This window comes from Erythrolamprus reginae, chromosome 3 (genome assembly GCF_031021105.1).
Source record: "Erythrolamprus reginae isolate rEryReg1 chromosome 3, rEryReg1.hap1, whole genome shotgun sequence".
NCBI lineage: Eukaryota > Metazoa > Chordata > Lepidosauria > Squamata > Dipsadidae > Erythrolamprus > Erythrolamprus reginae.
Genome location: NC_091952.1, coordinates 20,247,786 through 20,263,722, shown reverse-complemented (window position 1 = coordinate 20,263,722; position 15,937 = coordinate 20,247,786). Strand labels below are relative to the sequence as shown.

General features: G+C 39.8%; 1 protein-coding gene across 2 annotated transcripts in view; it reads left to right on the top strand.

Annotated features, from left to right (window-relative positions):
* Positions 1 to 887: 887 nt before the first annotated feature.
* The window catches only part of CASS4 (Cas scaffold protein family member 4), a 45,556-nt gene continuing 30,506 nt past the window's right edge, over positions 888 to 15,937 (top strand). The window contains exon 1 of one of the 2 annotated variants that reach the window (XM_070748793.1): positions 888 to 1,144. The gene's annotated coding sequence lies outside the window, so the exon portion shown is untranslated. The remainder of the gene's footprint in view (positions 1,145 to 15,937) is intronic. The other variant, XM_070748794.1, reaches the window with a different exon arrangement.

The following is a 15,937-nucleotide window of genomic DNA, read 5'->3' as shown; positions in this document are numbered from 1 at the left end:
CGACCCCTATAAGTTGACCATATGCTAAAATTCCAGTCATAAAGTTGAAAATCTGAAAGATTAAAGCCACAGTTTGGCAAAAAATTTCAAGAGACCTTGAAATGCCATAAACATTTTCTCAGCAATTTGCTTGCATAAAATATCTAATAACACCCGAATTCATATTACAATACACATCAGTTCTAGAGGCTGTTATTCGTTTTATTTACATTGCTTCCACAGCACTCAAAGGCAATTTTAACCACAGATATATATCCTCTGTGATGTTATTTATACATGTAGGCATATTTTATTCAGCAAACAGTGATATATTCCTAGGCAAATAAAGTCTTGAGTGTTTTTATACAATTCAAACAAAGAGTCCCTGATGGGATATGCATGGTCACTAATTGATTTTATGGCATGAATCTGAATTCCAGTATTTTTTTAAAAAATAAATTTTATTGATTTTTGTAATATAAAGTGTTCTGCCGGCGTGTTTCAACCGCCCGTAATTACAGGGTAATTAGTCCAGGAAGACACACACCACACGATAAAAGGAAAACCCAAAAGTTTTTATAAACAGAAAAACAGAAACAGCTCCCTTTTTAAATGTCAAAGGGATTTTCTGGTATACACAAGGCACAGGTTAAATGCAGTCCAATTGCTCACCCAATAACTGGGAAATTGAGTCCAATTCTAAAGTCCAGAGAGTCCACACACAATCTTGAACAGCACAAAAACCACGATCTTGAGGTAACAATGAATCAGATAAACTACCATGAGGCTAAAACACCAGGTTGCACTTTTATCTGTAGCACTAATTACAGCAGCCCCACCCAACCACAGGTGGCCCCATTTTCTCTTGTAATGAAGGAAGGTAAATTCTCATTTTGAATTGGTCAACTAGGAAAAATCTTAACTCTGTCAGAGGATGACTGAATTCACATTGTTAGATCTGAGAGCCACACTGGTTTGTTTTTTTAAAAAAAATTAGGCATTTGAAAAATACTTCTATTATTTTTACTGCTTTTTAAAAGATTACATGAGAAGTTGTGGAGCTAAAAGAAAGGAAGGTACAAAATACAGCCAGCCTCTTTAAGCATTAATCAGAATAACTTTACCCTTAGACTATCCACTATTGACCTCTCCCTATTCCTAAGAGGTAAGTAAAGGGTGTGCATAAGTGCACCAGTGTGCCTTTCGTCCCCTGTCCTTACTGTTTCATTATTTTTACTAACTGCATGTATATGAATGTTATTATTTCTAATGCTTTTCTCAAACTTTTGACTTTTCTAGTATTACGTATTTAAATATTCTTATATCTTCATATACTTGACAAAACAAACAAATAAATAAAATAAATAAATTACCCAGTAGGAATTCTTTTGGGAGGCGAAAGAATCAGCAAATAATAAGTCCTGGCAATATTGGTTGACTTTCTATTTTTCCTCAAGAGAGGAAATGATTCAATCATGAATCTGTAATTATTGCCATTATCATACCAACTATACAAATAGTTTCATAACATAAAAAAGCACCCAAATGTTTAGGCCAAATAGTCATCCACTCTCATATTATCACATCCGTACAATTTATATTGACTGGTTCCTAATATAGAAACATAGAAACATAGAAGACTGACGGCAGAAAAAGACCTCATGGTCCATCTAGTCTGCCCTTATACTATTTCCTGTATTTTATCTTAGGATGGATATATGTTTATCCCAGGCATGTTTGAATGCAGTTACTGTGGATTTACCAACCACGTCTGCTGGAAGTTTGTTCCAAGGATCTACTACTCTTTCAGTAAAATAATATTTTCTCATGTTGCTTTTGATCTTTCCCCTAACTAACTTCAGATTGTGTCCCCTTGTTCTTGTGTTCACTTTCCTATTAAAAACACTTCCCTCCTGAACCTTATTTAACCCTTTAACATATTTAAATGTTTTGATTATGTCCCCCCTTTTCCTTCTGTCCTCCAGACTATACAGATTGAGTTCATTAAGTCTTTGCTGATACGTTTTATGCTTAACACCTTCCACCATTCTTGTAGCCCGTCTTTGGACCCGTTCAATTTTGTCAATATCTTTTTGTAGGTGAAGTCTCCAGAACTGAACACAGTATTCCAAATGTGGTCTCACCAGCGCTCTGTATAACGGGATCACAATCTCCCTCTTCCTGCTTGTTATACCTCTAGCTATGCAGCCAAGCATCCTACTTGCTTTTCCTACTGCCCGACCACACTGCCCACCCATTTTGAGACTGTCAGAAATCACTATCCCTAAATCCTTCTCTTCTGAAGTTTTTGCTAACACAGAACTGCCAATACAATACTCAGATTAAGGATTCCTTTTCCCCCAGTGCATTATTTTACGTTTGGAAACATTAAACTGCAGTTTCCATTGCTTTGACCATTTATCTAATAAAGCTAAATCATTTACCATATTACAGACCCCTCCAGGAATATCAACCCTATTGCACACTTTAGAGTCATCGGCAAATAGGCAAACCTTCCCTACCAAACCTTCCCCTATGTCACTCACAAACATATTAAAAAGAATAGGACCCAGAACAGACCTTTGTGGCACACCGCTTGTAACCTGTCTCTGCTCAGAATACTCGCCATTAACAATAATATGATTTGATTGCTTATTTGTACCTGGACTATCATTATGTATTGTACCTTACCTTGATGAACATATGTTTTCTTTTATGTACACCGAGAGCATATGCACCAAAAAAAATTCCTTGTGTGTCCAATCACACGTTGTCCACAAAAGTCTATCCTATTCTATACAGGTAGTCCTCAACTTATGACACCAACAGCTACAAACACAACAGCTACAAACTCAAAGTGAACTGCTCCAAATTTGACTGTGGAAAATACGATTTTACCAACCGAGTACTTAATGCCTGGAATTCTCTACCTGACTCTGTAATTTCATCCCCAAATCGCCAAAACGTTACCCTTAGACTATCTACTGTTGACCTCACCTGATTCCTAAGAGGTCAGTAAGGGGCCTGCATAAGTGCACCAGCGGGCCTAAACTGTCCCTGTCCTAATGTTCCCTCTTATCATTATCCACCTCATGTATATAGTAATGGCCTCATGTATATAGTAATCCACCTCATGTATAATAGTATAGCCAAATTTTTTACTGCCACAGTGTACGTGTGTCTTATTTTGTGGGTGTGGTTTGGTGGTCATGTAACTGGGTAGGAGTGGCTTGCCGGCCATGTGACCAGATGGGAGTGGCTTGAACAATCATCATTGTTCAAGTGAACTGTTAAGTCCTTGACGTACAACTTCACCAGTGTCTTTCGCTGGGGTAACAATTTGCTTCGCATTTCCCCTGCTCTCCTTTCTGGGTTGACCCATGCCTCAGGCTGGGTAGATAGGTGAACAGGTGCTGATCAGCTGTTGAGAAAAGAGGGCGAGAGCAAAAGGGCTGGTACTGATCTCCCTGCCGCTTTCCGAGGAGGAGGAAGGGAGGGGGGGATTTAAAAGTATTGGAAAGCCAAGGGAGAGTTACAAGTTTATTATTGCCACACAATGCCTTTTCATCTCAGCTGCAGGCAGAGTGAGGGCTTTGCAAGGGGAAAAAGACCGCAGCCCAGACCGCTTTGGCTCGGCTCGGCTCAGCTCTCCTTTTTTCCTCTGCTGCTGGTGCTGCGTCTGTGCTCCTTGCTTTTTTCCTCTTTCCTCCTTCCTGGCCTTGGGAGGTGGCCACATGAGGTTCAAAGGGAGCCGGGCAGGAGAGAGGGAAGCTTGTCCGAGGCCAGGAGGGAGGAAAAAGGAAAAAAATGAGGAGCACAGACGCAACAGCAGCAGCAGGGAAAAAAAGGAGAGTCCAGCCAAGACCAGTCATCCCGGAAGTGACTGCCACCAGTCGACTGGAGCTGGGCGTGCAGCTTCATTTCCGCCAGTGGAACTGTGTTCCACCCCGTCCTGCCTGCTACCCACCCCTGCATGTATATAAACAACATTATATCTAGGTATATTACCAATAAGTGACTGACTGACTGACTGACTGACTGACTGACTGAATGAATGAATGAATGAATGAATGAATGAATGAATGAATGAATGAATGAATGAAAAATAATAATAATAATAATAATAATAATAATAATAATAATAATAATGATAAATCTATTGTCATTGTCAAAACAACGAATTGTCATTGGCAACGAAAGTCGTGTGACACCCAGAGACCAGTCCCACCATACATAAAATCAGAATAGGTAAATTTTAAAATAGAATAAAAAATAGAATAAAATGTCCCACCCACTACAAATTCCTCACCCTAAACCACTCAACCATCTATATGACAAACCGAGTAATATTGTCCAACAGTTCACTGATAGTGATCCTTTAGTTCGTTGTTAAGTGCAAGTATAGCTCTGGGATTAAAACTATTCAGGAAACGTGTGGTCCAAGTTCTAGTTGTTCTGTATCTTCTGCCAGAAGGCAACAGTTCAAAGAGATTGTAAGCAGGATGAGAAGAGTCTTTGAGAATAGTATGCACCTTCCTAGAACAGCGAGATGGGAAGATGTCATCCAGGGCGGGTAGCTGGAGCCCAATGATGTTCTGGGCAGTTTTAATAATTCTATGTAGAGCTTTTTTGTTCGCTACAGAGCTGCTCCCATACCAAGCTAGAATGCCGTATTTATTTATTTTTATTTATTTATTTTGTCCAATACACAATGAGGGTTTTAGTGGGTATATATCTACATACACATAATAAAATACATGATGAAGGTTATAGAGGAGATACTCATAGTAAAATATATCTAAGAAATAATAGAAAAGAAGATAAAGTAATAGAACATATCAATGAAAGAATAGAAGAAGAGATATAGGAATAGAAGAAAGGTATAGGAGATATAGAAGAGCAATAGGACAGGGGACGGAAGGCACTCTAGTGCACTTGTACTCGCCCCTTACTGACCTCTTAGGAATCTGGATAGGTCAATCATAGATAATCTAAGGGTAAAGTGTTGGGGGTTTGGGGATGACACTATGGAGTCCGGTAATGAGTTCCACGCTTCGACAACTCGGTTACTGAAGTCATATTTTTTACAGTCAAGTTTGGAGCGGTTAATAGTAAGTTTAAATCTGTTGTGTGCTCTTGTGTTGTTGTGGTTGAAGCTGAAGTAATCGCCGACAGGCAGGATGTTGCAGCAATGGTGCTGCGATAGTAGGATGAATGAATGAATGACAGAGTTGCAAAGAACCTTGGAGGTCTTCTAGTCCAATGCCATACTCAAGCCCTTTGTCTGAAATGGTTGTTCAATCTCTTCTTTAAAACCTAACCTGTCCGTTAGTTCTAGGTTGCTTCTCTCCTTGATTAGTTTCCATCCACTGCTTCTTGTCCTGCCTTCAGATGCTTTGGAGAATAGTTTGACTCCCTCTTCTTTGTGGCAAACCTTGAGATACTGGAACACGACTATCATGTCACTCCTAATATGGTACTTGCTAATAGAATACATTACTAATTGAATATTTTATAAGAATATTCATTATGTTAATTATACCTTTAAGGTTAAGGTATTCTATTTGTGTTCAATTGTATTTTATATACTTTGAAATATTTAAAAAGCCATTTGACTGGACCTTTAAACAACTAATAGTTGATGAAGTTTAAAGACCCAACTTATAATTTTGCAAAATCAGTTTCCACTTTTTGCGGGATGGTGGGGGGCAGAGGAAGGAAGGAAGGAATATATCAACAGATATATAGCATGTGAATAAACTCTGCTAGACAAATAATTCCCTCATCACTGTTAAACTATTCACTAAGGCTGCATTACAATTACTATTAGTCTTCTCATTGTCCCTACCACCCATCTTCTCCCACTCATGACTGTATGACTGTGACTTGTTGCTTGTATCCTTACGATTTCTATTAATATTGTCTCCTGATTGCTTATTTGTGTCCGATGACAATCAATAAGTGTTGTATCACATGATTCTTGACAAATGTATCTTTTCTTTTATGTACATTGAGAGCATATGCACCGAAGACAAATTCCTTGTGTGTCCAATCACACTTGGCCAATAAAGAATCATATCCTATTCTATAAAGAAAGACAAAACACCCTCAAATTTGGCTGTCACAGGTGGCACGCAGAGCCATATCTGCTGGCACGTGAATTGTTGCCTAGCTCAGCTCCAAAGTGCATGTGTGTGCTGGACAGCTGATTTTTGGCTCGCACAGAGGCTTTGGAGGGCATTTTTGGCTTTCAGAGAGCCTCCGGGAGGATGGGTGAGGGCGTTTTTACCCTTCCTCAGCTCTGAGGAAGCCTTTGGAGCCTGGGGAGGGTGAAACAAGAGCCTACTGGGCCCACCAGAAGTTGGGAAACAGGCCATTTCCTGCCTCCAGAGGGCCTGGGGGGGGGAAGCTGTTTTTGTCCTCCCCAGGCATTGAATTATAGGTGTGGGCACTCTGGCATGCACGATAGCGCGCGCCCACGCTCTTTCGGCACCCCAGGAAAAAATGGTTTGCCATCAGTTCAGTAGGGAATGATCTTGCTCTGGAATTTTTCTTTGACTTTTGGGTTTATTGTACAACTCAGAAATTAGTCTCCATCTATGCATTAACAGACCTAATTCTGCTTAGCTGCTGAGACCAGAAAGAGAAAAACGGGTTTTAAATAACTTTTGCCTAATAGATGACATTGCTGAAGCTGCATCTTAATTGTGCTCCACAGCTGAGTCAGTCTGTTGCAGAAGATCCCTACTCCAAAGGATGAATCTATTTCTTGTTCTTGTTCTTGCCTTCCTTCTTTCTGGTCACCCTGCTATGAGTCATTTTATCAAGCGGAACAGGAAATGTGGTTGGGGAGAGGAAGGAAGAAAACAGCTCTAACTTGCCATTTTTATTAATAGAATGACAATGCGGAAGGTGTGTTGTGTATTCCAGGTAGGTTGTGAAACCAAGTCTTCCTTTCCAGAATGCAACAACATTGCCATTTCCTTTATAGGTAGAACTCAAAAAGCTTCTCCGATAATGTGGTCAAAATACTTCTGTGCTCCTGTTAACATTCTTCAAACCACAGCACAAAAGCGTCACCTAGTATACTTTAAAAAAAAATATAACATGATCTGCAAATATCAATTTTGAACTTTTTCTCCTGCTTGCCTTCATTTAACAGGGGGGAAAATCTGTGCAATTTCTTGTTCTCCAAATGCCAAATTCTAATCCAGTGATGGCGAACATTTTTTTCCCTCGGGTGCCAAAAGAGCATGGGCATGTGCTATCATGCATGCGTGAGTGCCCACACCCATAATTCAATGCCCAAGAAGGGCAAAAACAGCTTTCCCTGCCCCCCAAAGGCCCTCTGCAGGCTGGAAATAGCATGTTTCCCATCTTCTAGTAGTGTTTCACTCTCTCCAGGCTCCAAAGATTTCCCAAGAGCCAGGGGAGGGTAAAACTGCCCTCGTCCATCCCCCTGGAGGCTCTCTGGAAGCCAAAAATGCCCTCCCAGAGCCTCTGTGTGAGCCAAAAATCAGCCGGCCGGCACACATGCACGTTGGAGCTGAGCCATAGTGTGTCATCACTGTTCTAATCTATCCCAGAATGAGCAGGGATGTCTTCGGGATATAATCAAAAAAAGTTACTGGTGGCTCCAACAGTGCAGTCAATACATTAAAAATTGATAGAGTTCCAATTGCACTCTCAAAACCACCAGCTGGATTTTGTAGTCTTTGACACTTCTGTTAATAAGGCTTGTGAGTGACCCTACCATTATCCCAAAGGTGCTTTTGCAGGGAGCAACTGGACTTTCTTGTTTTTTTTTTCCTTTGTTGACATTTCTCTTATCATCCAAGAAGCTTCTTCAGCTTTGAGAGGATAGTGGGGAATGGAAGGGTTTATATTCCTTGCAGACACTTGAAGGTGCTTCAACAACCATCTAAAAGGATGCAAATGACCAGCTGTCTGCAAGGAATATAAATCCTTCCTTTGCCTGCTATCCTGTCAGAACTAAAGAAGCTACTTGGATGAGAAGTGAAAGGTCTTCAAAGAAAAACCAAGAAAGTCCAGTTGCCTCCTGAAAAAGCACCTCGGGGGACAACCATGACCTGGGTGACTGAGAATCTCTACAGACTTTTGATGCTACCTTTACAGCTTTGTGGTGGGGTAATTTAAGAACACCCATTGGTAGGTCCTTCTGGTGTTGCTTCTCTTCCCAACCAGCATTATCAGCCAGTGAGAAGAGCCACTCTCACCATCAGTCAGCCCCAGTGTGATAAAGTGGGTTCAGATGGGTAGGAGTGGAGGCTCAGGATGAATGCATCAGTCACCTTTCAAGCTTTTCAAGCAGAGTTGCACCTGTACTTTGTCACTCTGGCTACTTCTGAACATGGCTCTATCAATCCACCCCTTGGTTTAATTGATACTTCAGGGAAGGGAAGGGAAGGGAAGGAAGGAAGGAAGGAAGAGAAGGGAAGGGAAGGAAAGAAGGGAAGGGAAGAAAGAAAGAAAGGAAAGGAAAGGAAGAAAGAGAAGGGAAGGAAGAAAGGAAAGGAAAAGAGGAAAGAGAAGGGAAGGAAGGAGGGAAGGAAAGGAAAGGAGGAAAGAGAAGGGAAGGAAAGAAGGGAAGGGAAGGAAAGGAAAGGAAAGGAGGAAAGAGAAGGGAAGGAAAGGAAAGGAAAAGAAAGGAGGAAAGAGAAGGGAAGGAAGGAGGGAAGGAAAGGAAAAGAAAGGAAAAGAAAGGAGGAAAGAGAAGGGAAGGAAGGAGGGAAGGAAGGAAAGGAAAGGAAAAGAAAGGAGGAAAGAGAAGGGAAGGAAGGAGGGAAGGAAAGGAAAGGAAAAGAAAGGAGGAAAGAGAAGGGAAGGAAGGAGGGAAGGAAAGGAAAAGAAAGGAAAAGAAAGGAGGAAAGAGAAGGGAAGGAAAGAAGGGAAGGAAAGGAAAAGAAAGGAGGAAAGAGAAGGGAAGGAAGGAGGGAAGGAAAGGAAAAGAAAGGAGGAAAGAGAAGGGAAGGAAAGAAGGGAAGGAAAGGAAGAAAGAGAAAGGAAGGGAAGGACAGGGAAGGAAAGAAAGAGATTCTTTATATCATTTTATAAAGATTTTAGAAAAAGAACATTCATGTCTAATTATTTCTGAGAATAGAGTCCAATAGACATCTGTCTTAATGCTCCAGTAGGTCATTATAACCCACTACTTTTATCCTGAAGGAATATTTTATTAAAATATTTTCTTTTAGAGTCAGTTTGGCTCCTTCCCCAGGGTGATTAGTGGAAAAATCTTAATAAAGATTTATTATGAGGATAACTAAAGCAGTAGTTAACATTTTCCGGCATGTGCTATGAAGTTTCCTCCATTTAATTCTTCCTTCCATATGGATTTAATTTCATTTAAAGTGATCATAGTTGGTGAGCCTCCCAACCACTCTTGCAGCAGCAAATTCTGTAGGCTAGCCTTGATTTTTATTGAAATGCTCATTGAATGAACACGATTTCTATGGGTTTGAGAGAACCGTAGAAAAGCTGTCCGGGAGTAAAATGCCAGAAAAAGCATCCAAGCAATAACTTTCTCTCTAATAAAATCATCAGGCAAGAAAAATTTCATGCTGAAACAACAAATAAAATGTTCAGTGACAAGTATCCATATTTTCAGTTCAAGCTGTATGCATGCATATTGGGTCATTTACCAAAATAATAATAATAATAAGCTGCAAGGACACGATATTTCTATGGAATCTAAACGCTTTTTGTAGCATTTGAATTTACAATATGTTGGCTTTCATATTTATTTTGATTAGATGTAAGAACAAATATTGTACATTATCTGAATAGAGAATAGGAAAAGAGTATTGCATTGGCAGTTCTGTTAGCAAAAACTTCAGAAGAGAAGGATTTAGGGGTAGTGATTTCTGACAGTCTCAAAATGGGTGAGCAGTGTGGTCGGGCAGTAGGAAAAGCAAGTAGAATGCTTGGCTGCATAGCTAGAGGTATAACAAGCAGGAAGAGGGAGATTATGATCCCGCTATATAGAGTGCTGGTGAGACCACATTTGGAATACTGTGTTCAGTTCTGGAGACCTCACCTACAAAAAGATATTGACAAAATTGAACGGGTCCAAAGACGGGCTACAAGAATGGTGGAAGGTCTTAAGCATAAAACTTATCAGGAAAGACTTAATGAACTCAATCTGTATAATCTGGAGGACAGAAGGGAAAAGGGGGGACATGATCGAAACATTTAAATATGTTAAAGGGTTAAATAAGGTTCAGGAGGGAAGTGCTTTTAATAGGAAAGTGAACACAAGAACAAGGGGACACAATGTGAAGTTAGTTGGGGGAAAGATCAAAAGCAACGTGGGAAAATATTATTTTACTGAAAGAGTAGTATATCCTTGGAACAAACTTACAGCAGACGTGGTTGGTAAATCCACAGTAACTGAATTTAAACATGCCTGGGATAAACATATATCCATTGTAAGATAAAATACAGGAAATAGTATAAGGGCAGACTAGATGGACCATGAGGTCTTTTTCTGCCGTCAGTCTTCTATGTTTCTATGTTTCTATGATAATAATATGCCAATGTCTGCAGAAGTTTCTCAACCTTGGACTTCAACTCCCAGAATTCCCCAACCAGTTGATGGGGATGATGACCCAGAAGTCAAATTTGCCTTCCATGCTTACAGTTGCTGAATCCTTGTAGATAGTAAAAGCATCAACCATCCAGGATTCATCACAGGTGGGGAGGAATTTAGCCACGATAAACTCGTGGATTTACCGCTTCATAAGTCTACATTTGTTTTTTGTGGTTTTTGTGTTTTTTGTTTAGCCTGCAGGATTCCGCGATGGCCCTGTTTTTTGCAGATTCTAAAAATTTAACCCTCTGGCAATGGGGAGGAAGTTATGTTTTCATAAGATAATAGGCTGGTGTTGGATAGGAAGTCTGAGCATGGGGGGAAACGGATTATGCTATGGCAGAAATAGATGGCGAATCCCAGATCTGTTAGGTAAAATGAATGGGTTGTCAGAAGAGACGTAAATAAGCAATTTCTGGAGAAATGAGATGGTAGTAAAGATGGAAGCATTCAGTGTGTCCTATCTCCAGATTGTAATTGCCTTTGGTGTGGTTGAGGTGTCTGTATAATTATCACAGTGTTTTCTTTTGTTTTCTTTTATGATCCAACTTGTATATCTTTTCAGGCAGCATAATGATTTAGCCTTACAGACATCTAGTGCTATTAACTTCTATCGAGAGCACATCCAGGACAAGGTCTTAAGTCTGTCCCATATACAGTGTTCCCTCGATTTTCGCGGGGGATGCGTTCCGAGACCGCACGCGAAAGTCGAATTTCCGCAAAGTAGAGATGCGGAAGTAAATACACCATTTTGGGCTATGGACAGTATCACAAGCCATCCCTTAACACTTTAAACCCCTAAATTACCATTTCCCATTCCTTTAACAACCATTTACTCACCATTATTATTGGTACTCACCATTGAATAAGACACTTAGTGATCCTGATATTTATAAACATATTTATTTATTAACAATAATTAATTTTTTTGGTTATTTATTTGCAAAAATTATTAATTTGGTGATGACGTATGACGTAATCGGGCGGGAAAAACCGTGGTATAGAAAAAAACCTGCGAAGTATTTTTTAATTAATATTTTTTTTAAAAACCGTGGTATAGGCTATTTGCGAAGTTCGAACCCGCGAAAATCGAGGGAACACTGTATATGTTTTTTCTGTCGGAGGCTCAAATCTTAGTGAGAGGGTATAGTTAGCTGATGAGGCCAGAAAAAGGCCAAAAATAGATCTCTCCTAGTCTCCCTTAATTTTAAATTCAGCAAAAACATGTGATACGCACATATAACCCGCGAAAATCGAAGGAACACTGTATATGTTTTTTCTGTCGGAGGCTCAAATCTTAGTGAGAGGGTATAGCTAGCTGATGAGGCCAGAAAAAGGCCAAAAATAGATCTCTCCTAGTCTCCCTTAATTTTAAATTCAGCAAAAACATGTGATACACACATATAACTCCTTTCATAAAATACCCATTGCTTTTACCATTTGATTCTCCAAATTGTTTTGATACACTCTAGTGTGTATAACAGTTTTAAAAAACTTTACCAGAAATATTGGAACATTGCTCTCTGTGTTTTTTTTAAAAAAAATCTTTTAGTTAATTTTCATTAAAGAATGTTTTAAAGACTAAAAACATTTAAATGAAAAAAAAGATAAAATACAGGAAAGTAAAAGGGTGAGAATAGAAAAAGAAACAAAAGAGAAAGGAGAGATGTAAAATGTTTATGGAGGTTCTCAGTCATCCAAGCCATGGTTGTCCCAAAGGTGCTTTTCCAAAAGGCAACTGGAGTTTCTTTCTTTTTTTCCTTCAAGATCTTTCGCTTTTCATCCAAGAGGTTTCTTCAGAAAAACAGTTTCTTGGGGGAAAAAACAAAACAAAGAAAAATCCAGTTGCCTTTTTGAAAACCAGTTTTGGGAAAGAGAAAGAGAAGATTGAGTTGCAATCGTCTTTAGGAAAGTGAACATAAGAACAAGGGGACACAATCTGAAGTTAGTTGGGGGAAAGATCAAAAGCAACATGAGAAAATATTATTTTACTGAAAGAGTAGTAGATCCTTGGAACAAACTTCCAGCAGACGTGGTTGGTAAATCCACAGTAACTGAATTTAAACATGCCTGGGATAAACATAGATCCATTGTAAGATAAAATACAGGAAATAGTATAAGGGCAGACTAGATGGACCATGAGGTCTTTTTCTGCCGTCAGTCTTCTATGTTTCTATGGTTCTATGTCTTTACAGCAGTTATAAGTGCTGTATTCAAATAAATATTATCGTCTCTGAGGTATAACTATCCTTTCTAATAATTGGCATATAAATTAATTTATTATTTATTAATTTATTTATTTATTCAATTTTTTTAATGCCACCCTTCTCCTTAGACTCAGGGAGGCTTACAACAAAAATCATTATTTTTAACAGAGCCAGCATATTGCCCCCACAATACGGGTCCTCATTTTACCCACATTGGAAGGATGGACGGTTGAGTCAATCTTGAGCCGGTTGATGAGATTTGAACTGCTGAATTGCAGATCTATCAGTCAGCTTTAGTGACCTGCAGTACTGCACTCTACTTGCTGCACCACCTCGGCTCATTCTGAGATTCCAATTAAATAAATAAATAAATAAATAAATAAATAAATAAATAAATAAATAAATAAATAAATAAATAAATAAATAAATAAATAAATAAATAAATAAATAAATAAATAACACAAAAACCCCCACAAGTACATCATTTTTCCTGATGACGGCAAATAAGCCTGAGATAGATCTATAGTAGTCTCCCTTCCTTTTCATTATCAGCAAAACATGTTACACATGTGCATAAGCTGAATCTCACCACACCAGCTGGCAGCGACAGCGCCCCCTGCTTGGTAGGCCCAGAGAGCGCAGTGCTCGTCTGGCAGGCATGGGGCGCCTCTGCTGCTGCTGCCACTGGGGCCAGCCAGCCACCGTGGGGCTGGGTCCTGCAAGGCGTAACGGGAGCCGCCAGCCAGCAGAATAAATCCTCCAGGATGGGGCATGAGCTGTCCCACTTGCTTGAGCCGCCCCACCCCTGGAAGTGCCCCGGAAGAGCCCCAGCCATGGCACGGCACTCGCAGGCCCTCCTGCTGGCTGTGCCCAGCCGAGGGCAGCCTGGGCTCCAACAGCACCTTGATGGTCTCCTCCCCGGATTCCTGCAGATCCTTAATGGGTGGGCTGCTACATCGGCCACCTCTCCATGCTGCTCTACCGGTGTGTGTGTTTTTCCTTTTGAATGGCTAGCTGATGAGAGCAAAATAGCTTGAAATAGATCTATACTAGTCTCCTTTCCTTTTCATTATCAGCAAAAATATGTATGTATCAAGTCCCAGTGAGGGTATGGCTAGCTGATGAGGCCAAAATAAGGCCGAAATAGATCTATCCTAGTCTCCCTTAATTTTCAAATTCTGCAAAAAAAAAACATGTGACATATATATATACACACACACATTTATTTTCGTAGATTTTCACAGGTATATGTATGTAGATTGTTCTGAGTTCAGGTTTTACCCCGTGTAATATACCCCGTGTAATATTTTGACACTCAAAATGTTACACGAGGTAAAACCCGAACTCAGAACAATCTACATATATACATATATATATACATGTATATATATGTGTATAAGTGTGTGTATATGTATGTTTATGTATGATGCAGGTATATATTTATGTAACTATAAAGCATGTGTATCTGTGTGTTATGTATGTGTTTGGGCAGGTATACACATTGTCTTGAGAGCTGGCAACAGAATTTTATTTTTAATGTGGGCCACAGTGCTCACAGTAAAAAAAATGACAATGAAAGTTATCTTATCTCATCTCTATGTAGCTTAGGGTTGGCATGTAGGGTTGTAGAAATCCTCTAAGCTTGATTTTTCTTTGGCAGACATTCCATTACCCAATCCAAACAATCAGAGAATGTCGTATCTTCACGCAACACCTGACCCTTGTAAAAAAATAATTCTTACATTAAAAATGTAGGTTTTCATTTCCCCAGCGCAATGTGCATGAAGGGTTAGTCAGAAAGCAATTGTGCTATTTGGCGAGATCAAGGCTTTTTTTTTTTTTTTTTTTGGAATTGGAAAAATGGAACGCCAGGCTGATGTATTTGTTGGAACACCTCGATTTGCTTAAAATAATTATCCCACGAGGCAAAAGGGCCTGTTGTCCCTCTCTGGCAGCTGTTACGACAGGCACAGGGAGAGTAGCATCAAGCACGGCGAAGAAGGAGCTCATTGTTTCTAAGTCATCTCGGCAGACGAAATGGATGTTATCAACAACAGGACACTGATACAATCTGGGCTGGCAAATGCATCTCTTCCCTTAATTCACTAGAGCAGCTGTTCCTGGTCAGCAAATGTGATGGTCGAAATATAAGCCGTGTGCTTCTGATGCAAGCTACCGATCTCAACAGAACTTGCATGACACGTTACTCTTATTTAAATGCTGGTTTAGTAGAAAGCTCTCCTACTTTTTTTCTTAGAAAGTCCTGGAATTCAGCCCTTATTTACATGCACTGTCCTATTTTGGATGGTGACTGTTACATAAAGACAATGTCATAGCCAGCAGCTCCTATATCTATAGTAATCGCTCTCACCCATCTCACTATCCCAGGAAGCAGTAAAGGAAACAGTTAAGAATGGTTGCAAACCACTATGAATCGCTAAGACATCCTATTCTGAGATGTTGGATATCCAATGAACTAAGTCCTAGAGCCCACTGCAACAACATTGCCAAAAAGGCTTTAAGAGTTGTTAACCTAATCCTTCTCAGCTTCTTCTCTGGTAATTTTGAACTGCTAACAAGAGCTTACAAAACATTTGTCAGACCAATCCTAGAATACAGCTTGCCTGTACGGAACCCACATTGCATATCTGACATCAACACAATTGAGAGAGTCCAGAAATATTTCACAAGAAGAGTCCTTCATTCCTTTTCTCACAACAAAATATCTTACACCAGCAGACTTGAAATTCTTGGTTTCGACAACTTACAACTCCATCGTCTCCGTTCCGACTTAATTATAGTTCATAAAATCATATACCAAAATGTCCTACCTGTTAACGACTACTTCACCTTCAACCGCAACAACACACGAGCACGAAATCGATTTAAACTAAATGTCAAATGCAGTCCAAACTTGACTGCAAAAAATACGACTTCAGCAACAGAGTAATCAATGCCTGGAATGCACTACCTGATTCTGTGGTTTCTACTCCTAACCCCAACACCTTTAACCTTAGACTATCTACAATTGACCTCTCCTCCTTTCTAAGAGATGTGTAAGGGGCATGCATAAGCTCACCATTGTGCCTACCGTCCCTGTCCTATTGTCTTCTTTTGTTACTTTTTATCATTACTTATCTAA